General features: G+C 59.6%; 9 non-coding genes across 9 annotated transcripts; all 9 read right to left on the reverse strand.

Moving 5' to 3' along the window:
* Window positions 1-1,401: 1,401 nt before the first annotated feature.
* LOC130847209 (small nucleolar RNA SNORD116) lies at window positions 1,402-1,494 on the reverse strand. Its single transcript, XR_009051997.1, has one exon. It is a non-coding gene; the product is annotated as a small nucleolar RNA SNORD116 (small nucleolar RNA).
* Window positions 1,495-4,194: 2,700 nt separating this feature from the next.
* LOC130847171 (small nucleolar RNA SNORD116) lies at window positions 4,195-4,287 on the reverse strand. Its single transcript, XR_009051963.1, has one exon. It is a non-coding gene; the product is annotated as a small nucleolar RNA SNORD116 (small nucleolar RNA).
* Window positions 4,288-7,000: 2,713 nt separating this feature from the next.
* Window positions 7,001-7,093, reverse strand: LOC130847172 (small nucleolar RNA SNORD116). Its single transcript, XR_009051964.1, has one exon. It is a non-coding gene; the product is annotated as a small nucleolar RNA SNORD116 (small nucleolar RNA).
* Window positions 7,094-9,806: 2,713 nt separating this feature from the next.
* Window positions 9,807-9,899, reverse strand: LOC130847173 (small nucleolar RNA SNORD116). Its single transcript, XR_009051965.1, has one exon. It is a non-coding gene; the product is annotated as a small nucleolar RNA SNORD116 (small nucleolar RNA).
* A 2,713-nt stretch (window positions 9,900-12,612) lies between these two features.
* LOC130847174 (small nucleolar RNA SNORD116) lies at window positions 12,613-12,705 on the reverse strand. Its single transcript, XR_009051966.1, has one exon. It is a non-coding gene; the product is annotated as a small nucleolar RNA SNORD116 (small nucleolar RNA).
* A 2,713-nt stretch (window positions 12,706-15,418) lies between these two features.
* On the reverse strand, window positions 15,419-15,511 carry LOC130847196 (small nucleolar RNA SNORD116). Its single transcript, XR_009051988.1, has one exon. It is a non-coding gene; the product is annotated as a small nucleolar RNA SNORD116 (small nucleolar RNA).
* Window positions 15,512-18,224: 2,713 nt separating this feature from the next.
* Window positions 18,225-18,317, reverse strand: LOC130847175 (small nucleolar RNA SNORD116). Its single transcript, XR_009051967.1, has one exon. It is a non-coding gene; the product is annotated as a small nucleolar RNA SNORD116 (small nucleolar RNA).
* A 2,712-nt stretch (window positions 18,318-21,029) lies between these two features.
* On the reverse strand, window positions 21,030-21,122 carry LOC130847197 (small nucleolar RNA SNORD116). Its single transcript, XR_009051989.1, has one exon. It is a non-coding gene; the product is annotated as a small nucleolar RNA SNORD116 (small nucleolar RNA).
* Window positions 21,123-23,835: 2,713 nt separating this feature from the next.
* LOC130847176 (small nucleolar RNA SNORD116) lies at window positions 23,836-23,928 on the reverse strand. Its single transcript, XR_009051968.1, has one exon. It is a non-coding gene; the product is annotated as a small nucleolar RNA SNORD116 (small nucleolar RNA).
* Between the last annotated feature and the right edge of the window lie 624 nt (window positions 23,929-24,552).

Below are 24,552 nucleotides of genomic sequence, written 5' to 3' on the forward strand. Positions count from 1 at the left end.
CTAAACTTGCAGGGCAAGATCCTCCCAGCAACTGGGTAACCTGCTGTGGTGCCTTGCCCTTTTGCAAGCTGGGCCCGCCAGTGCCTACCCCTCGAAGAAACCAAGAGCTCCAGGTCGTCCAGCACCAATCTGTTACCCACAGCCTCACAACGAGAGAACCCAGCAAACGGAGTGTACTGCACAACCCACTATGACTTCTTGGCCCAAGGCCACTCACACCAGAGACACAGGCTCACTGTAGGACTGGGTGCAGGACAAAATGACCCCCACACCACACCACCTCTTCTGCCCCTACACCTGTTACCTTTCCTTGGCGGCCGACACCCGTGTTTTCCAAGGTCGTGCCCAATGACCTCTGGAAAGCCTTTGAAACCCCAGGGAACGCTCTGTGGGCTGGTTGATGAAATGACCCTGGGCTGTCCTTAGGAACACCTTCACATCTTCCACACAGAGGCACATGGCCAGGTGGGGAAAAAAATGCCCCACAGCCTCAATATCAACCCCCATGCCATGACACAGTACTCGGACACGATGGCAAGCACTCATTGTCACAGAGACCCTGCACGAGGCCAATCCATGAATGCCAAGGGCACTGGTGGAAAGGTCCAAGAACGTGCACCCGCCATCCTGCCCTACGCCTGCCTCCAAACGCCCCTGAAAGCGTCCCAGAGGAGCTCAGGGAATCCTATGGGCACTGTCCTTCTATCCACCTACACATCCTCTCATGGGCTCAGCCAACCATCTCACATGCATTTCCCACTCCTCCTGTGTTTCTCTATGTCCCACATCCACACGACTAAGGGCAGCTGACAGAGCCACCACTCTCCACAGAAGTTTGGTTTCCCTGGTAATTCCCGAAGGCATTTTCCACCCCTCAGCCCACACCCACACAAGGGGGATGAAACCTGAGGAGAGGCCATCTCCTTGGCCTACAACCAGGCACAGAGGCCCATTGATTGCCCCTGATCATCAGGAGCAATCTCCTCTGCGTCCCGTTTCCCCAGACAAACATGGGAAGCAAGACGGGCTTAGGCCAGGACTCCTGCTCTGAACATCAGTGTAAACACTTCAGCTTCCTGAAGCAGAGGAGGGAACCAGCAAGGGCTGGGAGAGGCCTAAAAAGCACAGTGGCCGGACAGCTGATGGCCAGTGCCTCATGCATCCTCTGCCCTGCACTTCATACCCGCAGCAAGACATTGCAGTCCTGGCCAGAATCGGGCGCCCACAGACAATAAGCTATCCATATTCGACCACTTTCTTTGGATGTCCCACGCTCCTTTCCCAATGGCTAACACCCACAAGAAAAGGCTACCACCCTCAAAATGCACAATGTGGCTGCTAACACTCAAGGGAGCAAACACAACATGACTCTCCCTGAAACTCCAGTGGGAGCCACGTGCCGGACCTCAGTTCCAATCAGAAGATGGTATGGATGTCTAACTCATTTTATATACATTTGCCAGGGAATGAATATGAGGTGGTTATCATCGTTATGAGCACGTGCAGGAACACTGCAAAAACTAACAGAGCAGGCAGTGCTGCTGACAGGAGAAGCCACTGAACTCGGCATTCTCCAGGAGCCTAGAGAATCCACAGCCCCCACGCAACGCAGCAAGAGAAACAGTCCATCCACTCTTGCAGCTTCTCGGGGGGTCCAAGGAGGCTCTGCTATGCAACGAATGACACGTTTGGGGCCAGGGGAATGCGTACTGTCTGCAGAGATCCCTGGCCAGGCTCAGAAACCTGGGCCAATCCCACATCTTCCAGGACATCCTTGCACCTCCAGTCTTCACACAACACCAGGAAGGTCTGCTCATCTCAGCCGACGGCCAGCCGTGCCTGGCGACTGCACCTGAGAAGTGGGCAGAAATCACAGGCATGCTTTAGAACGCCACCCAGGTACTCAGAGAACAAGACCCAGGCCAACGGTACCCTGGGGATGGGTAACGTTACCCCACACCTGCTTTCCAAGGACATTTGTCCCTTGGAGAAGACTCAATGCGGGCATGACAGACAACTCTTCAAAGGTACGCACGTACCAGTGCCTGTGTGAGTCAGGAGGTAAGTGAGTGGGCACCAGAGTGTGTTAGTCTGTGCGCACAAGGGCGCATTGGCGGCTTTCTGCGTGGGGCCCTGTAGGTGTGCCTGGGTCTCTGATTGTCTGTGTGCCCCTCTGCAAAGTCCTTGAACAGGTGAAGGCATGCCTGGAACACAGGGCCCTTGCCTCGGGATCCCCCACAGAATGGCAGAACACCCCTGCCACCTTCAAGAGCCCTCAGGCACACCCTGAACTTGAAGGGCTGCTGCAACCAGCACCGGGCTCCCGATCTCCAACAACCTTGCCTTCTGACCAGAGCACATAGACTCGATGGGGGCCGGCCTCTCACCCATGGGAGTGATGGCCCCAGAGTCGTGGAGACCCCGCCAGCTCCTAGCACACCTGATGTGCCCTTGACAGCCAGAGCCCATGCCACTGGGGACAACGGTACCTCGCACATGAAGGCCTTTGTCTCCGCCCTACACATGGCTACAGGGAAGATGCAGCCTGCCTTCTTCTCAAAGGCACTAAAGGACTTCAAGGCCAGGTGCCTCTTCCAGCCAACTAAGCCAAATTCCTATCCAGAGACGCGTGGGAAAGCTGACTATGGGAAGTGGTGGTCTTCAGACACCATGACCGGGAGTCGAACTCCTCGGACACCAGCCTACAGTCCCGGCCAGGTCCAGGCAGCTCCACGGCCCACCGGATCTACAGCCCTGAACCCCGAAGAAACGCTCAAACGCTCGAGCCCTTGTGCAAAGTTCCCATCTCCTGCCCGCAGGGCGACTCACTCCGACAGCAATGCCCACACGGGGCACACTGAGCACCAGGGAAGACAGTCAGCAACCATGGCGGTGGCGACGAAGTCCACCGCATGCCAGGTGACCGCACGCCTCTTCTCCTACATAGCAACACCACCAAGGACCTCACAGAGATACAAGGTGCCAACCAAGAGGACGAGACACACACTTCAAACAGAAGCCCACTGCCGCGCAAGCAGACCAGGAACCCTGCCCAGGGAGCAAGAGGCTGTCCACGGCAACACACCTGGCACCACAACCACTGCCCCATCTCAGCCACACCTCCGGGCTTCCTCCCGTAAACTGAGGGCCCTGCAAAAGGCCTCGGGGCCACCAAGGACGGCCATGTCGTGCCCTCCGGGAGATACACTTTCGCCTTGCCAACTCCCTGACCAGGGGCCAAAGGGAAGCTTCGCAGATTTCACCTTTCCTTAAGCTGGCCGGCCCCACTACTGAGCACGTAGATCTCTTCGAGGCGCCTGTAAGACATTCTTTGGTGTCATTCCTCTGGCATGGGGCCCCCAGGGCTACACCAAAGGCACCAGCGCAGCGCGTCCACAGGGACCGCCAAAGCCCTCTTCTCCGTAGCCAGCCACAGGCAGCCCTTCAGGGACTAGAGATCTCCTTGAGAAGCCGAGGACAGCGCCTGCAGCACCATGATGACAGCCCGTCCAAGAAGTCACACTGCCCCGGGCCTCGCCATGCCCATACCGTCCTGTCTAGGCCATCGGCCATCTCACAGGATTCAATGTAGCACTCAGTCCTCGGCACAGTCCACAGTATCCCGATCGGCGCCACCACTGTGCCAGCAGTTGCAGTCGAGGACCTGCCAAGGGAACCACCGAGGCCTAATTCCTCAACCCCTCCCACCGCCACCTAACAATCCCGCCTCCCGGTCCCCACCGCCCTGACCCCGATCCCACCCCGTCTGCCACTCAAGAACCTCACCGAGCCAAGTGAGGAAGCGACAGGTGCCTGGCCTCTGGCTCAACTCAGAAACCACCCAAGCTTCCTCTCTTTGGCTTTGAAAAGCACCCTGCTCCCACAAGGGCCCCATCCAATTTGGGAACCCGGCAAAAACACACCGCTCCAAGCCTCGAGCTCACTGGGTCTAGGCCAGCACATGCTCCGACTCATACCACCAGCAGGCAGCCTGGCGGCCTCGCCATCCCTCACTGCACAGTCACCAGGCATCTCGCAGTCCTGGATGAGCCAGCCAATGCGTGGACACGGGCCGACCCTCAGCCGCGAGCCTCTCCAATACTGCCGCCCTGTGTGCTGTTTGCATGCGTGTCCACAAGGGGAAGCTGGCCCTCACCCCTGACTATCCCCTAACCCCAGGGCAGGCAACGTGCTGGACCTCAGGTTCGATGAGGAGACGGTAGTGAGTGCTCACTCATTTTGTTCAGATTTTCCAAGGAATGCATATGAGGGGGTCATCATCGATCCGAGCACGTGCTGGGACGCCGCAAGAACCCAACAGCACAGGCTGGGCGGCTGCGAGGAGGAGCCAGTGACCTCGACATCATCCAACAGCATGGAGAATCCACAGCCCCCAGGCCACTCAGCAAGAGAAACAGTCCATCCACTCTGGAGCTCCTCGGCGGGTCCGAGGAACCCCTGGTATGCAATGAATGACACGTGTTGGGCCAGGGGAATGCGTACCATCCGTAGTGATCCCTGGCCAAGCTCAGCACCCTGGGCCCGTCGCACTTCTTCCGGGATTTCCTCGCACATCCAGTCTTCACACCACACCAAGAAGGTCTGCCCATCTCAGCCGACGGCCAGCCGTGCCTGGCGACTGCACCTGAGAAGTGGGCAGCAATCACAGGCATGCTTTAGAACGCCACCCAGGTACTCAGAGAACAAGACCCAGGCCAACGGTACCCTGGGGGTGGGTAACGTTACCCTGCACCTGCTTCCCAAGGACCTTTGTCCCTTGGAGAAGACTCAATGCGGGCATGACAGACAACTCTTCAAAGGTACGCACGTACCAGTGCTTGTGTGCGTCAGGAGGTAAGTGAGTGGGCACCGGAGTGTGTTAGTCTCTGCGCAAAAGGGCGTCTAAGCGGCTTTCTGCGTGGGGCCCTGTAGGTGTGCCTGGGTCTCTGATTGTCTGTGTGCCCCTCTGCAAAGTCCTTGAACAGGCGAAGGCATGCCTGGAACACAGGGCCCTTGCCTCGGGATCCCCCACAGAATGGCAGAACACCCCTGCCACCTTCAAGAGCCCTCAGGCACACCCTGAACTTGAAGGGCTGCTGCAACCAGCACCGGGCTCCCGATCTCCAACAACCTTGCCTTCTGACCAGAGCACATAGACTCGATGGGGGCCGGCCTCTCACCCATGGGAGTGATGGCCCCAGAGTCGTGGAGACCCCGCCAGCTCCTAGCACACCTGATGTGCCCTTGACAGCCAGAGCCCATGCCACTGGGGACAACGGTACCTCGCACATGAAGGCCTTTGTCTCCGCCCTACACATGGCTACAGGGAAGATGCAGCCTGCCTTCTTCTCAAAGGCACTAAAGGACTTCAAGGCCAGGTGCCTCTTCCAGCCAACTAAGCCAAATTCCTATCCAGAGACGCGTGGGAAAGCTGACTATGGGAAGTGGTGGTCTTCAGACACCATGACCGGGAGTCGAACTCCTCGGACACCAGCCTACAGTCCCGGCCAGGTCCAGGCAGCTCCACGACCCACCGGATCTACAGCCCTGACCCCCGAAGAAACACTCAAACGCTCGAGCCCTTGTGCAAAGTTCCCATCTCCTGCCCGCAGGGCGACTCACTCCGACAGCAAACCTCAGACGCAATGCCCACACGGGGCACACTGAGCACCAGGGAAGACAGTCAGCAACCATGGCGGTGGCGACGAAGTCCACCGCATGCCAGGTGACCGCACGCCTCTTCTCCTACATAGCAACACCACCAAGGACCTCACAGAGATGCAAGGTGCCAACCAAGAGGACGAGACACACACTTCAAACAGAAGCCCACTGCCGTGCAAGCAGACCAGGAACCCTGCCCAGGGAGCAAGTGGCTGTCCACGGCAACACACCTGGCACCACAACCACTGCCCCATCTCAGCCACACCTCCGGGCTTCCTCCCGTAAACTGAGGGCCCTGCAAAAGGCCTCGGGGCCACCAAGGACGGCCATGTCGTGCCCTCCGGGAGATACACTTTCGCCTTGCCAGCTCCCTGACCAGGGGCCAAAGGGAAGCTTCGCAGATTTCACCTTTCCTTAAGCTGGCCAGCCCCACTACTGAGCACGTAGATCTCTTCGAGGCGCCTGTAAGACATTCTTTGGTGTCATTCCTCTGGCATGGGGCCCCCAGGGCTACACCAAAGGCACCAGCGCAGTGCGTCCACAGGGACCGCCAAAGCCCTCTTCTCCGTAGGCAGCCACAGGCAGCCCTTCAGGGACTAGAGATCTCCTTGAGAAGCCGAGGACAGCGCCTGCAGCACCATGATGACAGCCCGTCCAACAAGTCACACTGCCCCGGGCCTCGCCATGCCCATACCGTCCTGTCTAGGCCATCGGCCATCTCACAGGATTCAATGTAGCACTCAGTCCTCGGCACAGTCCACAGTATCCCGATCGGCGCCACCACTGTGCCAGCAGTTGCAGTCGAGGACCTGCCAAGGGAACCACCGAGGCCTAATTCCTCAACCCCTCCCACCGCCACCTAACAATCCCGCCTCCCGGTCCCCACCGCCCTGACCCCGATCCCACCCCGTCTGCCACTCAAGAACCTCACCGAGCCAAGTGAGGAAGCGACAGGTGCCTGGCCTCGGGCTCAACTCAGAAACCACCCAAGCTTCCTCTCTTTGGCTTTGAAAAGCACCCTGCTCCCACAAGGGCCCCGTCCAATATGGGAACCAGGCAAAAACACACCTCTCCAAGCCTCGAGCTCACTGGGTCTAGGCCAGCACATGCTCCGACTCATACCACCAGCAGGCAGCCTGGCGGCCTCGCCATCCCTCACTGCACAGTCACCAGGCACCTCGCAGTCCTGGATGAGAGAGCCAATGGGTGGACACGGGCCGACCCTCAGCCGCGAGCCTCTCCAATACTGCCGCCCTGTGTGCTGTTTGCATGCGTGTCCACAAGGGGAAGCTGGCCCTCACCCCTGACTATCCCCTAACCCCAGGGGAGGCAACGTGCTGGACCTCAGGTTCGATGAGGAGACGGTAGTGAGTGCTCACTCATTTTGTTCAGATTTTCCAAGGAATGCATATGAGGGGGTCATCATCGATCCGAGCACGTGCTGGGACGCCGCAAGAACCCAACAGCACAGGCTGGGCGGCTGCGAGGAGGAGCCAGTGACCTCGACATCATCCAACAGCATGGAGAATCCACAGCCCCCAGGCCACTCAGCAAAAGAAACAGTCCATCCACTCTGGAGGTCCTCGGCGGGTCCGAGGAACCCCTGGTATGTAATGAATGACAGGTGTTGGGCCAGGGGAATGCGTACCATCCGTAGTGATCCCTGGCCAAGCTCAGCATCCTGGGCCCGTCGCACTTCTTCCGGGATTTCCTCGCACATCCAGTCTTCACACCACGCCAAGAAGGTCTGCCCATCTCAGCCGACGGCCAGCCGTGCCTGGCGACTGCACCTGAGAAGTGGGCAGCAATCACAGGCATGCTTTAGAACGCCACCCAGGTACTCAGAGAACAAGACCCAGGCCAACGGTACCCTGGGGGTGGGTAACGTTACCCTGCACCTGCTTCCCAAGGACCTTTGTCCCTTGGAGAAGACTCAATGTGGGCATGACAGACAACTCTTCAAAGGTACGCACGTACCAGTGCTTGTGTGCGTCAGGAGGTAAGTGAGTGGGCACCGGAGTGTGTTAGTCTCTGCGCAAAAGGGCGTGTAAGCGGCTTTCTGCGTGGGGCCCTGTAGGTGTGCCTGGGTCTCTGATTGTCTGTGTGCCCCTCTGCAAAGTCCTTGAACAGGCGAAGGCATGCCTGGAACACAGGGCCCTTGCCTCGGGATCCCCCACAGAATGGCAGAACACCCCTGCCACCTTCAAGAGCCCTCAGGCACACCCTGAACTTGAAGGGCTGCTGCAACCAGCACCGGGCTCCCGATCTCCAACAACCTTGCCTTCTGACCAGAGCACATAGACTCGATGGGGGCCGGCCTCTCACCCATGGGAGTGATGGCCCCAGAGTCGTGGAGACCCCGCCAGCTCCTAGCACACCTGATGTGCCCTTGACAGCCAGAGCCCATGCCACTGGGGACAACGGTACCTCGCACATGAAGGCCTTTGTCTCCGCCCTACACATGGCTACAGGGAAGATGCAGCCTGCCTTCTTCTCAAAGGCACTAAAGGACTTCAAGGCCAGGTGCCTCTTCCAGCCAACTAAGCCAAATTCCTATCCAGAGACGCGTGGGAAAGCTGACTATGGGAAGTGGTGGTCTTCAGACACCATGACCGGGAGTCGAACTCCTCGGACACCAGCCTACAGTCCCGGCCAGGTCCAGGCAGCTCCACGGCCCACCGCATCTACAGCCCTGACCCCCGAAGAAACACTCAAACGCTCGAGCCCTTGTGCAAAGTTCCCATCTCCTGCCCGCAGGGCGACTCACTCCGACAGCAAACCTCAGACGCAATGCCCACACGGGGCACACTGAGCACCAGGGAAGACAGTCAGCAACCATGGCGGTGGCGACGAAGTCCACCGCATGCCAGGTGACCGCATGCCTCTTCTCCTACATAGCAACACCACCAAGGACCTCACAGAGATGCAAGGTGCCAACCAAGAGGACGAGACACACACTTCAAACAGAAGCCCACTGCCATGCAAGCAGACCAGGAACCCTGCCCAGGGAGCAAGTGGCTGTCCACGGCAACACACCTGGCACCACAACCACTGCCCCATCTCAGCCACACCTCCGGGCTTCCTCCCGTAAACTGAGGGCCCTGCAAAAGGCCTCGGGGCCACCAAGGACGGCCATGCCGTGCCCTCCGGGAGATACACTTTCGCCTTGCCAGCTCCCTGACCAGGGGCCAAAGGGAAGCTTCGCAGATTTCACCTTTCCTTAAGCTGGCCAGCCCCACTACTGAGCACGTAGATCTCTTCGAGGCGCCTGTAAGACATTCTTTGGTGTCATTCCTCTGGCATGGGGCCCCCAGGGCTACACCAAAGGCACCAGCGCAGTGCGTCCACAGGGACCGCCAAAGCCCTCTTCTCTGTAGGCAGCCACAGGCAGCCCTTCAGGGACTAGAGATCTCCTTGAGAAGCCGAGGACAGCGCCTGCAGCACCATGATGACAGCCCGTCCAACAAGTCACACTGCCCCGGGCCTCGCCATGCCCATACCGTCCTGTCTAGGCCATCGGCCATCTCACAGGATTCAATGTAGTACTCAGTCCTCGGCACAGTCCACAGTATCCCGATCGGCGCCACCACTGTGCCAGCAGTTGCAGTCGAGGACCTGCCAAGGGAACCACCGAGGCCTAATTCCTCAACCCCTCCCACCGCCACCTAACAATCCCGCCTCCCGGTCCCCACCGCCCTGACCCCGATCCCACCCCGTCTGCCACTCAAGAACCTCACCGAGCCAAGTGAGGAAGCGACAGGTGCCTGGCCTCTGGCTCAACTCAGAAACCACCCAAGCTTCCTCTCTTTGGCTTTGAAAAGCACCCTGCTCCCACAAGGGCCCCGTCCAATATGGGAACCAGGCAAAAACACACCTCTCCAAGCCTCGAGCTCACTGGGTCTAGGCCAGCACATGCTCCGACTCATACCACCAGCAGGCAGCCTGGCGGCCTCGCCATCCCTCACTGCACAGTCACCAGGCACCTCGCAGTCCTGGATGAGAGAGCCAATGGGTGGACACGGGCCGACCCTCAGCCGCGAGCCTCTCCAATACTGCCGCCCTGTGTGCTGTTTGCATGCGTGTCCACAAGGGGAAGCTGGCCCTCACCCCTGACTATCCCCTAACCCCAGGGGAGGCAACGTGCTGGACCTCAGGTTCGATGAGGAGACGGTAGTGAGTGCTCACTCATTTTGTTCAGATTTTCCAAGGAATGCATATGAGGGGGTCATCATCGATCCGAGCACGTGCTGGGACGCCGCAAGAACCCAACAGCACAGGCTGGGCGGCTGCGAGGAGGAGCCAGTGACCTCGACATCATCCAACAGCATGGAGAATCCACAGCCCCCAGGCCACTCAGCAAAAGAAACAGTCCATCCACTCTGGAGGTCCTCGGCGGGTCCGAGGAACCCTTGGTATGTAATGAATGACAGGTGTTGGGCCAGGGGAATGCGTACCATCCGTAGTGATCCCTGGCCAAGCTCAGCATCCTGGGCCCGTCGCACTTCTTCCGGGATTTCCTCGCACATCCAGTCTTCACACCACGCCAAGAAGGTCTGCCCATCTCAGCCGACGGCCAGCCGTGCCTGGCGACTGCACCTGAGAAGTGGGCAGCAATCACAGGCATGCTTTAGAACGCCACCCAGGTACTCAGAGAACAAGACCCAGGCCAACGGTACCCTGGGGGTGGGTAACGTTACCCTGCACCTGCTTCCCAATGACCTTTGTCCCTTGGAGAAGACTCAATGTGGGCATGACAGACAACTCTTCAAAGGTACGCACGTACCAGTGCTTGTGTGCGTCAGGAGGTAAGTGAGTGGGCACCGGAGTGTGTTAGTCTCTGCGCAAAAGGGCGTGTAAGCGGCTTTCTGCGTGGGGCCCTGTAGGTGTGCCTGGGTCTCTGATTGTCTGTGTGCCCCTCTGCAAAGTCCTTGAACAGGCGAAGGCATGCCTGGAACACAGGGCCCTTGCCTCGGGATCCCCCACAGAATGGCAGAACACCCCTGCCACCTTCAAGAGCCCTCAGGCACACCCTGAACTTGAAGGGCTGCTGCAACCAGCACCGGGCTCCCGATCTCCAACAACCTTGCCTTCTGACCAGAGCACATAGACTCGATGGGGGCCGGCCTCTCACCCATGGGAGTGATGGCCCCAGAGTCGTGGAGACCCCGCCAGCTCCTAGCACACCTGATGTGCCCTTGACAGCCAGAGCCCATGCCACTGGGGACAACGGTACCTCGCACATGAAGGCCTTTGTCTCCGCCCTACACATGGCTACAGGGAAGATGCAGCCTGCCTTCTTCTCAAAGGCACTAAAGGACTTCAAGGCCAGGTGCCTCTTCCAGCCAACTAAGCCAAATTCCTATCCAGAGACACGTGGGAAAGCTGACTATGGGAAGTGGTGGTCTTCAGACACCATGACCGGGAGTCGAACTCCTCGGACACCAGCCTACAGTCCCGGCCAGGTCCAGGCAGCTCCACGGCCCACCGCATCTACAGCCCTGACCCCCGAAGAAACACTCAAACGCTCGAGCCCTTGTGCAAAGTTCCCATCTCCTGCCCGCAGGGCGACTCACTCCGACAGCAAACCTCAGACGCAATGCCCACACGGGGCACACTGAGCACCAGGGAAGACAGTCAGCAACCATGGCGGTGGCGACGAAGTCCACCGCATGCCAGGTGACCGCATGCCTCTTCTCCTACATAGCAACACCACCAAGGACCTCACAGAGATGCAAGGTGCCAACCAAGAGGACGAGACACACACTTCAAACAGAAGCCCACTGCCATGCAAGCAGACCAGGAACCCTGCCCAGGGAGCAAGTGGCTGTCCACGGCAACACACCTGGCACCACAACCACTGCCCCATCTCAGCCACACCTCCGGGCTTCCTCCCGTAAACTGAGGGCCCTGCAAAAGGCCTCGGGGCCACCAAGGACGGCCATGCCGTGCCCTCCGGGAGATACACTTTCGCCTTGCCAGCTCCCTGACCAGGGGCCAAAGGGAAGCTTCGCAGATTTCACCTTTCCTTAAGCTGGCCAGCCCCACTACTGAGCACGTAGATCTCTTCGAGGCGCCTGTAAGACATTCTTTGGTGTCATTCCTCTGGCATGGGGCCCCCAGGGCTACACCAAAGGCACCAGCGCAGTGCGTCCACAGGGACCGCCAAAGCCCTCTTCTCTGTAGGCAGCCACAGGCAGCCCTTCAGGGACTAGAGATCTCCTTGAGAAGCCGAGGACAGCGCCTGCAGCACCATGATGACAGCCCGTCCAACAAGTCACACTGCCCCGGGCCTCGCCATGCCCATACCGTCCTGTCTAGGCCATCGGCCATCTCACAGGATTCAATGTAGTACTCAGTCCTCGGCACAGTCCACAGTATCCCGATCGGCGCCACCACTGTGCCAGCAGTTGCAGTCGAGGACCTGCCAAGGGAACCACCGAGGCCTAATTCCTCAACCCCTCCCACCGCCACCTAACAATCCCGCCTCCCGGTCCCCACCGCCCTGACCCCGATCCCACCCCGTCTGCCACTCAAGAACCTCACCGAGCCAAGTGAGGAAGCGACAGGTGCCTGGCCTCTGGCTCAACTCAGAAACCACCCAAGCTTCCTCTCTTTGGCTTTGAAAAGCACCCTGCTCCCACAAGGGCCCCGTCCAATATGGGAACCAGGCAAAAACACACCTCTCCAAGCCTCGAGCTCACTGGGTCTAGGCCAGCACATGCTCCGACTCATACCACCAGCAGGCAGCCTGGCGGCCTCGCCATCCCTCACTGCACAGTCACCAGGCACCTCGCAGTCCTGGATGAGAGAGCCAATGGGTGGACACGGGCCGACCCTCAGCCGCGAGCCTCTCCAATACTGCCGCCCTGTGTGCTGTTTGCATGCGTGTCCACAAGGGGAAGCTGGCCCTCACCCCTGACTATCCCCTAACCCCAGGGGAGGCAACGTGCTGGACCTCAGGTTCGATGAGGAGACGGTAGTGAGTGCTCACTCATTTTGTTCAGATTTTCCAAGGAATGCATATGAGGGGGTCATCATCGATCCGAGCACGTGCTGGGACGCCGCAAGAACCCAACAGCACAGGCTGGGCGGCTGCGAGGAGGAGCCAGTGACCTCGACATCATCCAACAGCATGGAGAATCCACAGCCCCCAGGCCACTCAGCAAGAGAAACAGTCCATCCACTCTGGAGGTCCTCGGCGGGTCCGAGGAACCCCTGGTATGTAATGAATGACAGGTGTTGGGCCAGGGGAATGCGTACCATCCGTAGTGATCCCTGGCCAAGCTCAGCATCCTGGGCCCGTCGCACTTCTTCCGGGATTTCCTCGCACATCCAGTCTTCACACCACGCCAAGAAGGTCTGCCCATCTCAGCCGACGGCCAGCCGTGCCTGGCGACTGCACCTGAGAAGTGGGCAGCAATCACAGGCATGCTTTAGAACGCCACCCAGGTACTCAGAGAACAAGACCCAGGCCAACGGTACCCTGGGGGTGGGTAACGTTACCCTGCACCTGCTTCCCAAGGACCTTTGTCCCTTGGAGAAGACTCAATGCGGGCATGACAGACAACTCTTCAAAGGTACGCACGTACCAGTGCTTGTGTGCGTCAGGAGGTAAGTGAGTGGGCACCGGAGTGTGTTAGTCTCTGCGCAAAAGGGCGTCTAAGCGGCTTTCTGCGTGGGGCCCTGTAGGTGTGCCTGGGTCTCTGATTGTCTGTGTGCCCCTCTGCAAAGTCCTTGAACAGGCGAAGGCATGCCTGGAACACAGGGCCCTTGCCTCGGGATCCCCCACAGAATGGCAGAACACCCCTGCCACCTTCAAGAGCCCTCAGGCACACCCTGAACTTGAAGGGCTGCTGCAACCAGCACCGGGCTCCCGATCTCCAACAACCTTGCCTTCTGACCAGAGCACATAGACTCGATGGGGGCCGGCCTCTCACCCATGGGAGTGATGGCCCCAGAGTCGTGGAGACCCCGCCAGCTCCTAGCACACCTGATGTGCCCTTGACAGCCAGAGCCCATGCCACTGGGGACAACGGTACCTCGCACATGAAGGCCTTTGTCTCCGCCCTACACATGGCTACAGGGAAGATGCAGCCTGCCTTCTTCTCAAAGGCACTAAAGGACTTCAAGGCCAGGTGCCTCTTCCAGCCAACTAAGCCAAATTCCTATCCAGAGACGCGTGGGAAAGCTGACTATGGGAAGTGGTGGTCTTCAGACACCATGACCGGGAGTCGAACTCCTCGGACACCAGCCTACAGTCCCGGCCAGGTCCAGGCAGCTCCACGACCCACCGGATCTACAGCCCTGACCCCCGAAGAAACACTCAAACGCTCGAGCCCTTGTGCAAAGTTCCCATCTCCTGCCCGCAGGGCGACTCACTCCGACAGCAAACCTCAGACGCAATGCCCACACGGGGCACACTGAGCACCAGGGAAGACAGTCAGCAACCATGGCGGTGGCGACGAAGTCCACCGCATGCCAGGTGACCGCACGCCTCTTCTCCTACATAGCAACACCACCAAGGACCTCACAGAGATGCAAGGTGCCAACCAAGAGGACGAGACACACACTTCAAACAGAAGCCCACTGCCGTGCAAGCAGACCAGGAACCCTGCCCAGGGAGCAAGTGGCTGTCCACGGCAACACACCTGGCACCACAACCACTGCCCCATCTCAGCCACACCTCCGGGCTTCCTCCCGTAAACTGAGGGCCCTGCAAAAGGCCTCGGGGCCACCAAGGACGGCCATGTCGTGCCCTCCGGGAGATACACTTTCGCCTTGCCAGCTCCCTGACCAGGGGCCAAAGGGAAGCTTCGCAGATTTCACCTTTCCTTAAGCTGGCCAGCCCCACTACTGAGCACGTAGATCTCTTCGAGGCGCCTGTAAGACATTCTTTGGTGTCATTCCTCTGGCATGGGGCCCCCAGGGCTACACCAAAGGCACCAGCGCAGCGCGGCCACAGGAACCGCCAAAGCCCTCTTCTCCGTAGGCAGCCACAGGCAGCCCTTCAGGGACTAGAGATCTCCTTGAGAAGCCGAGGACAGCGCCTGCAGCACCATGATGACAGCCCGTCCAACAAGTCACACTGCCCCGGGCCTCGCCATGCCCATACCGTCCTGTCTAGGCCATCGGCCATCTCACAGGATTCAATGTAGCACTCAGTCCTCGGCACAGTCCACAGTATCCCGATCGGCGCCACCACTGTGCCAGCAGTTGCAGTCGAGGACCTGCCAAGGGAACCACCGAGGCCTAATTCCTCAACCCCTCCCACCGCCACCTAACAATCCGGCCGCCCGGTCCCCACCGCCCTGACCCCGATCCCACCCCGTCTGCCACTCAAGAACCTCACCGAGCCAAGTGAGGAAGCGACAGGTGCCTGGCCTCCGGCTCAACTCAGAAACCACCCAAGCTTCCTCTCTTTGGCTTTGAAAAGCACCCTGCTCCCACAAGGGCCCCGTCCAATATGGGAACCAGGCAAAAACACACCTCTCTAAGCCTCGAGCTCACTGGGTCTAGGCCAGCACATGCTCCGACTCATACCACCAGCAGGCAGCCTGGCGGCCTCGCCATCCCTCACTGCACAGTCACCAGGCACCTCGCAGTCCTGGATGAGCCAGCCAATGCGTGGACACGGGCCGACCCTCAGCCGCGAGCCTCTCCAATACTGCCGCCCTGTGTGCTGTTTGCATGCGTGCCCACAAGGGGAAGCTGGCCCTCACCCCTGACTATCCCCTAACCCCAGGGGAGGCAACGTGCTGGACCTCAGGTTCGATGAGGAGACGGCAGTGAGTGCTCACTCATTTTGTTCAGATTTTCCAAGGAATGCATATGAGGGGGTCATCATCGATCCGAGCACGTGCTGGGACGCCGCAAGAACCCAACAGCACAGGCTGGGCGGCTGCGAGGAGGAGCCAGTGACCTCGACATCATCCAACAGCATGGAGAATCCACAGCCCCCAGGCCACTCAGCAAGAGAAACAGTCCATCCACTCTGGAGCTCCTCGGCGGGTCCGAGGAACCCCTGGTATGCAATGAATGACACGTGTTGGGCCAGGGGAATGCGTACCATCCGTAGTGATTCCTGGCCAAGCTCAGCATCCTGGGCCCGTCGCACTTCTTCCGGGATTTCCTCGCACATCCAGTCTTCACACCACGCCAAGAAGGTCTGCCCATCTCAGCCGACGGCCAGCCGTGCCTGGCGACTGCACCTGAGAAGTGGGCAGCAATCACAGGCATGCTTTAGAACGCCACCCAGGTACTCAGAGAACAAGACCCAGGCCAACGGTACCCTGGGGGTGGGTAACGTTACCCTGCACCTGCTTCCCAAGGACCTTTGTCCCTTGGAGAAGACTCAATGCGGGCATGACAGACAACTCTTCAAAGGTACGCACGTACCAGTGCTTGTGTGCGTCAGGAGGTAAGTGAGTGGGCACCGGAGTGTGTTAGTCTCTGCGCAAAAGGGCGTCTAAGCGGCTTTCTGCGTGGGGCCCTGTAGGTGTGCCTGGGTCTCTGATTGTCTGTGTGCCCCTCTGCAAAGTCCTTGAACAGGCGAAGGCATGCCTGGAACACAGGGCCCTTGCCTCGGGATCCCCCACAGAATGGCAGAACACCCCTGCCACCTTCAAGAGCCCTCAGGCACACCCTGAACTTGAAGGGCTGCTGCAACCAGCACCGGGCTCCCGATCTCCAACAACCTTGCCTTCTGACCAGAGCACATAGACTCGATGGGGGCCGGCCTCTCACCCATGGGAGTGATGGCCCCAGAGTCGTGGAGACCCCGCCAGCTCCTAGCACACCTGATGTGCCCTTGACAGCCAGAGCCCATGCCACTGGGGACAACGGTACCTCGCACATGAAGGCCTTTGTCTCCGCCCTACACATGGCTACAGGGAAGATGCAGCCTGCCTTCTTCTCAAAGGCACTAAAGGACTTCAAGGCCAGGTGCCTCTTCCAGCCAACTAAGCCAAATTCCTATCCAGAGACGCGTGGGAAAGCTGACTATGGGAAGTGGTGGTCTTCAGACACCATGACCGGGAGTCGAACTCCTCGGACACCAGCCTACAGTCCCGGCCAGGTCCAGGCAGCTCCACGACCCACCGGATCTACAGCCCTGACCCCCGAAGAAACACTCAAACGCTCGAGCCCTTGTGCAAAGTTCCCATCTCCTGCCCGCAGGGCGACTCACTCCGACAGCAAACCTCAGACGCAATGTCCACACGGGGCACACTGAGCACCAGGGAAGACAGTCAGCAACCATGGCGGTGGCGACGAAGTCCACCGCATGCCAGGTGACCGCACGCCTCTTCTCCTACATAGCAACACCACCAAGGACCTCACAGAGATGCAAGGTGCCAACCAAGAGGACGAGACACACACTTCAAACAGAAGCCCACTGCCGTGCAAGCAGACCAGGAACCCTGCCCAGGGAGCAAGTGGCTGTCCACGGCAACACACCTGGCACCACAACCACTGCCCCATCTCAGCCACACCTCCGGGCTTCCTCCCGTAAACTGAGGGCCCTGCAAAAGGCCTCGGGGCCACCAAGGACGGCCATGTCGTGCCCTCCGGGAGATACACTTTCGCCTTGCCAGCTCCCTGACCAGGGGCCAAAGGGAAGCTTCGCAGATTTCACCTTTCCTTAAGCTGGCCGGCACCACTACTGAGCACGTAGATCTCTTCGAGGCGCCTGTAAGACATTCTTTGGTGTCATTCCTCTGGCATGGGGCCCCCAGGGCTACACCAAAGGCACCAGCGCAGTGCGTCCACAGGGACCGCCAAAGCCCTCTTCTCCGTAGGCAGCCACAGGCAGCCCTTCAGGGACTAGAGATCTCCTTGAGAAGCCGAGGACAGCGCCTGCAGCACCATGATGACAGCCCGTCCAACAAGTCACACTGCCCCGGGCCTCGCCATGCCCATACCGTCCTGTCTAGGCCATCGGCCATCTCACAGGATTCAATGTAGCACTCAGTCCTCGGCACAGTCCACAGTATCCCGATCGGCGCCACCACTGTGCCAGCAGTTGCAGTCGAGGACCTGCCAAGGGAACCACCGAGGCCTAATTCCTCAACCCCTCCCACCGCCACCTAACAATCCCGCCTCCCGGTCCCCACCGCCCTGACCCCGATCCCACCCCGTCTGCCACTCAAGAACCTCACCGAGCCAAGTGAGGAAGCGACAGGTGCCTGGCCTCGGGCTCAACTCAGAAACCACCCAAGCTTCCTCTCTTTGGCTTTGAAAAGCACCCTGCTCCCACAAGGGCCCCGTCCAATATGGGAACCAGGCAAAAACACACCTCTCCAAGCCTCGAGCTCACTGGGTCTAGGCCAGCACATGCTCCGACTCATACCACCAGCAGGCAGCCTGGCGGCCTCGCCATCCCTCACTGCACAGTCACCAGGCACCTCGCCATCCTGGATGAGAGAGCCAATGCGTGGACAAGGGCCGACCCTCAGCCGCGAGCCTCTCCAATACTGCCGCCCTGTGTGCTGTTTGCATGCGTGTCCACAAGGGGAAGCTGGCCCTCACCCCTGACTATCCCCTAACCCCAGGGGAGGCAACGTGCTGGACCTCAGGTTCGATGAGGAGACGGTAGTGAGTGCTCACTCATTTTGTTCAGATTTTCCAAGGAATGCATATGAGGGGGTCATCATCGATCCGAGCACGTGCTGGGACGCCGCAAGAACCCAACAGCACAGGCTGGGCGGCTGCGAGGAGGAACCAGTGACCTCGACATCATCCAACAGCATGGAGAATCCACAGCCCCCAGGCCACTCAGCAAGAGAAACAGTCCTCCACTCTGGAGCTCCTCGGCGGGTCCGAGGAACCCCTGGTATGCAATGAATGACACGTGTTGGGCCAGGGGAATGCGTACCATCCGTAGTGATCCCTGGCCAAGCTCAGCATCCTGGGCCCGTCGCACTTCTTCCGGGATTTCCTCGCACATCCAGTCTTCACACCACGCCAAGAAGGTCTGCCCATCTCAGCCGACGGCCAGCCGTGCCTGGCGACTGCACCTGAGAAGTGGGCAGCAATCACAGGCATGCTTTAGAACGCCACCCAGGTACTCAGAGAACAAGACCCAGGCCAACGGTACCCTGGGGGTGGGTAACGTTACCCTGCACCTGCTTCCCAAGGACCTTTGTCCCTTGGAGAAGACTCAATGCAGGCATGACAGACAACTCTTCAAAGGTACGCACGTACCAGTGCTTGTGTGCGTCAGGAGGTAAGTGAGTGGGCACCGGAGTGTGTTAGTCTCTGCGCAAAAGGGCGTCTAAGCGGCTTTCTGTGTGGGGCCCTGTAGGTGTGCCTGGGTCTCTGATTGTCTGTGTGCCCCTCTGCAAAGTCCTTGAACAGGCGAAGGCATGCCTGGAACACAGGGCCCTTGCCTCGGGATCCCCCACAGAATGGCAGAACACCCCTGCCACCTTCAAGAGCCCTCAGGCACACCCTGAACTTGAAGGGCTGCTGCAACCAGCACCGGGCTCCCGATCTCCAACAACCTTGCCTTCTGACCAGAGCACATAGACTCGATGGGGGCCGGCCTCTCACCCATGGGAGTGATGGCCCCAGAGTCGTGGAGACCCCGACAGCTCCTAGCACACCTGATGTGCCCTTGACAGCCAGAGCCCATGCCACTGGGGACAACAGTACCTCGCACATGAAGGCCTTTGTCTCCGCCCTACACATGGCTACAGGGAAGATGCAGCCTGCCTTCTTCTCAAAGGCACTAAAGGACTTCAAGGCCAGGTGCCTCTTCCAGCCAACTAAGCCAAATTCCTATCCAGAGACGCGTGGGAAAGCTGACTATGGGAAGTGGTGGTCTTCAGACACCATGACCGGGAGTCGAACTCCTCGGACACCAGCCTACAGTCCCGGCCAGGTCCAGGCAGCTCCACGGCCCACCGCATCTACAGCCCTGACCCCCGAAGAAACGCTCAAACGCTCGAGCCCTTGTGCAAAGTTCCCATCTCCTGCCCGCAGGGCGACTCACTCCGACAGCAAACCTCAGACGCGATGCCCACACGGGGCACACTGAGCACCAGGGAAGACAGTCAGCAACCATGGCAGTGGCGACGAAGTCCACCGCATGCCAGGTGACCGCACGCCTCTTCTCCTACATAGCAACACCACCAAGGACCTCACAGAGATGCAAGGTGCCAACCAAGAGGACGAGACACACACTTCAAACAGAAGCCCACTGCCGCGCAAGCAGACCAGGAACCCTGCCCAGGGAGCAAGTGGCTGTCCACGGCAACACACCTGGCACCACAACCACTGCCCCATCTCAGCCACACCTCCGGGCTTCCTCCCGTAAACTGAGGGCCCTGCAAAAGGCCTCGGGGCCACCAAGGACGGCCATGTCGTGCCCTCCGGGAGATACACTTTCGCCTTGCCAGCTCCCTGACCAGGGGCCAAAGGGAAGCTTCGCAGATTTCACCTTTCCTTAAGCTGGCCAGCCCCACTACTGAGCACGTAGATCTCTTTGAGGCGCCTGTAAGACATTCTTTGGTGTCATTCCTCTGGCATGGGGCCCCCAGGGCTACACCAAAGGCACCAGCGCAGCGCGGCCACAGGGACCGCCAAAGCCCTCTTCTCCGTAGGCAGCCACAGGCAGCCCTTCAGGGACTAGAGATCTCCTTGAGAAGCCGAGGACAGCGCCTGCAGCACCATGATGACAGCCCGTCCAACAAGTCACACTGCCCCGGGCCTCGCCATGCCCATACCGTCCTGTCTAGGCCATCGGCCATCTCACAGGATTCAATGTAGCACTCAGTCCTCGGCACAGTCCACAGTATCCCGATCGGCGCCACCACTGTGCCAGCAGTTGCAGTCGAGGACCTGCCAAGGGAACCACCGAGGCCTAATTCCTCAACCCCTCCCACCGCCACCTAACAATCCGGCCGCCCGGTCCCCACCGCCCTGACCCCGATCCCACCCCGTCTGCCACTCAAGAACCTCACCGAGCCAAGTGAGGAAGCGACAGGTGCCTGGCCTCGGGCTCAACTCAGAAACCACCCAAGCTTCCTCTCTTTGGCTTTGAAAAGCACCCTGCTCCCACAAGGGCCCCGTCCAATATGGGAACCAGGCAAAAACACACCTCTCCAAGCCTCGAGCTCACTGGGTCTAGGCCAGCACATGCTCCGACTCATACCACCAGCAGGCAGCCTGGCGGCCTCGCCATCCCTCACTGCACAGTCACCAGGCACCTCGCAGTCCTGGATGAGCCAGCCAATGCGTGGACACGGGCCGACCCTCAGCCGCGACCCTCTCCAATACTGCCGCCCTGTGTGCTGTTTGCATGCGTGCCCACAAGGGGAAGCTGGCCCTCACCCCTGACTATCCCCTAACCCCAGGGGAGGCAACGTGCTGGACCTCAGGTTCGATGAGGAGACGGCAGTGAGTGCTCACTCATTTTGTTCAGATTTTCCAAGGAATGCATATGAGGGGGTCATCATCGATCCGAGCACGTGCTGGGACGCCGCAAGAACCCAACAGCACAGGCTGGGCGGCTGCGAGGAGGAGCCAGTGACCTCGACATCATCCAACAGCATGGAGAATCCACAGCCCCCAGGCCACTCAGCAAGAGAAACAGTCCATCCACTCTGGAGCTCCTCGGCGGGTCCGAGGAACCCCTGGTATGCAATGAATGACACGTGTTGGGCCAGGGGAATGCGTACCATCCGTAGTGATCCCTGGCCAAGCTCAGCACCCTGGGCCCGTCGCACTTCTTCCGGGATTTCCTCGCACATCCAGTCTTCACACCACGCCAAGAAGGTCTGCCCATCTCAGCCGACGGCCAGCCGTGCCTGGCGACTGCACCTGAGAAGTGGGCAGCAATCACAGGCATGCTTTAGAACGCCACCCAGGTACTCAGAGAACAAGACCCAGGCCAACGGTACCCTGGGGGTGGGTAACGTTACCCTGCACCTGCTTCCCAAGGACCTTTGTCCCTTGGAGAAGACTCAATGCGGGCATGACAGACAACTCTTCAAAGGTACGCACGTACCAGTGCTTGTGTGCGTCAGGAGGTAAGTGAGTGGGCACCGGAGTGTGTTAGTCTCTGCGCAAAAGGGCGTGTAAGCGGCTTTCTGCGTGGGGCCCTGTAGGTGTGCCTGGGTCTCTGATTGTCTGTGTGCCCCTCTGCAAAGTCCTTCAACAGGCGAAGGCATGCCTGGAACACAGGGCCCTTGCCTCGGGATCCCCCACAGAATGGCAGAACACCCCTGCCACCTTCAAGAGCCCTCAGGCACACCCTGAACTTGAAGGGCTGCTGCAACCAGCACCGGGCTCCCGATCTCCAACAACCTTGCCTTCTGACCAGAGCACATAGACTCGATGGGGGCCGGCCTCTCACCCATGGGAGTGATGGCCCCAGAGTCGTGGAGACCCCGCCAGCTCCTAGCACACCTGATGTGCCCTTGACAGCCAGAGCCCATGCCACTGGGGACAACGGTACCTCGCACATGAAGGCCTTTGTCTCCGCCCTACACATGGCTACAGGGAAGATGCAGCCTGCCTTCTTCTCAAAGGCACTAAAGGACTTCAAGGCCAGGTGCCTCTTCCAGCCAACTAAGCCAAATTCCTATCCAGAGACGCGTGGGAAAGCTGACTATGGGAAGTGGTGGTCTTCAGACACCATGACCGGGAGTCGAACTCCTCGGACACCAGCCTACAGTCCCGGCCAGGTCCAGGCAGCTCCACGGCCCACCGCATCTACAGCCCTGACCCCCGAAGAAACGCTCAAACGCTCGAGCCCTTGTGCAAAGTTCCCATCTCCTGCCTGCAGGGCGACTCACTCCGACAGCAAACCTCAGACGCGATGCCCACACGGGGCACACTGAGCACCAGGGAAGACAGTCAGCAACCATGGCAGTGGCGACGAAGTCCACCGCATGCCAGGTGACCGCACGCCTCTTCTCCTACATAGCAACACCACCAAGGACCTCACAGAGATACAAGGTGCCAACCAAGAGGACGAGACACACACTTCAAACAGAAGCCCACTGCCGCGCAAGCAGACCAGGAACCCTGCCCAGGGAGCAAGTGGCTGTCCACGGCAACACACCTGGCACCACAACCACTGCCCCATCTCAGCCACACCTCCGGGCTTCCTCCCGTAAACTGAGGGCCCTGCAAAAGGCCTCGGGGCCACCAAGGACGGCCATGTCGTGCCCTCCGGGAGATACACTTTCGCCTTGCCAACTCCCTGACCAGGGGCCAAAGGGAAGCTTCGCAGATTTCACCTTTCCTTAAGCTGGCCGGCCCCACTACTGAGCACGTAGATCTCTTCGAGGCGCCTGTAAGACATTCTTTGGTGTCATTCCTCTGGCATGGGGCCCCCACGGCTACACCAAAGGCACCAGCGCAGCGCGTCCACAGGGACCGCCAAAGCCCTCTTCTCCGTAGCCAGCCACAGGCAGCCCTTCAGGGACTAGAGATCTCCTTGAGAAGCCGAGGACAGCGCCTGCAGCACCATGATGACAGCTCGTCCAAGAAGTCACACTGCCCCGGGCCGCGCCGTGCCCATACCTTCCTGTCTAGGCCATCGGCCGTCTCACAGGATTCAATGTAGCACTCAGTCCTCGGCACAGTCCACAGTATCCCGATCGGCGCCACCACTGTGCCAGCAGTTGCAGTCGAGGACCTGCCAAGGGAACCACCGAGGCCTAATTCCTCAACCCCTCCCACCGCCACCTAACAATCCCGCCTCCCGGTCCCCACCGCCCTGACCCCGATCCCACCCCGTCTGCCACTCAAGAACCTCACCGAGCCAAGTGAGGAAGCGACAGGTGCCTGGCCTCCGGCTCAACTCAGAAACCACCCAAGCTTCCTCTCTTTGGCTTTGAAAAGCACCCTGCTCCCACAAGGGCCCCGTCCAATATGGGAACCCGGCAAAAACACACCGCTCCAAGCCTCGAGCTCACTGGGTCTAGGCCAGCACATGCTCCGACTCATACCACCAGCAGGCAGCCTGGCGGCCTCGCCATCCCTCACTGCACAGTCACCAGGCACCTCGCAGTCCTGGATGAGCCAGCCAATGCGTGGACACGGGCCGACCCTCAGCCGCGAGCCTCTCCAATACTGCCGCCCTGTGTGCTGTTTGCATGCGTGTCCACAAGGGGAAGCTGGCCCTCACCCCTGACTATCCCCTAACCCCAGGGGAGGCAACGTGCTGGACCTCAGGTTCGATGAGGAGACGGTAGTGAGTGCTCACTCATTTTGTTCAGATTTTCCAAGGAATGCATATGAGGGGGTCATCATCGATCCGAGCACGTGCTGGGACGCCGCAAGAACCCAACAGCACAGGCTGGGCGGCTGCGAGGAGGAGCCAGTGACCTCGACATCATCCAACAGCATGGAGAATCCACAGCCCCCAGGCCACTCAGCAAGAGAAACAGTCCTCCACTCTGGAGCTCCTCGGCGGGTCCGAGGAACCCCTGGTATGCAATGAATGACACATGTTGGGCCAGGGGAATGCGTACCATCCGTAGTGATCCCTGGCCAAGCTCAGCACCCTGGGCCCGTCGCACTTCTTCCGGGATTTCCTCGCACATCCAGTCTTCACACCACGCCAAGAAGGTCTGCCCATCTCAGCCGACGGCCAGCCGTGCCTGGCGACTGCACCTGAGAAGTGGGCAGCAATCACAGGCATGCTTTAGAACGCCACCCAGGTACTCAGAGAACAAGACCCAGGCCAACGGTACCCTGGGGGTGGGTAACGTTACCCTGCACCTGCTTCCCAAGGACCTTTGTCCCTTGGAGAAGACTCAATGCGGGCATGACAGACAACTCTTCAAAGGTACGCACGTACCAGTGCTTGTGTGCGTCAGGAGGTAAGTGAGTGGGCACCGGAGTGTGTTAGTCTCTGCGCAAAAGGGCGTGTAAGCGGCT

This window comes from Hippopotamus amphibius, chromosome 2, assembly GCF_030028045.1.
Source record: "Hippopotamus amphibius kiboko isolate mHipAmp2 chromosome 2, mHipAmp2.hap2, whole genome shotgun sequence".
NCBI lineage: Eukaryota > Metazoa > Chordata > Mammalia > Artiodactyla > Hippopotamidae > Hippopotamus > Hippopotamus amphibius.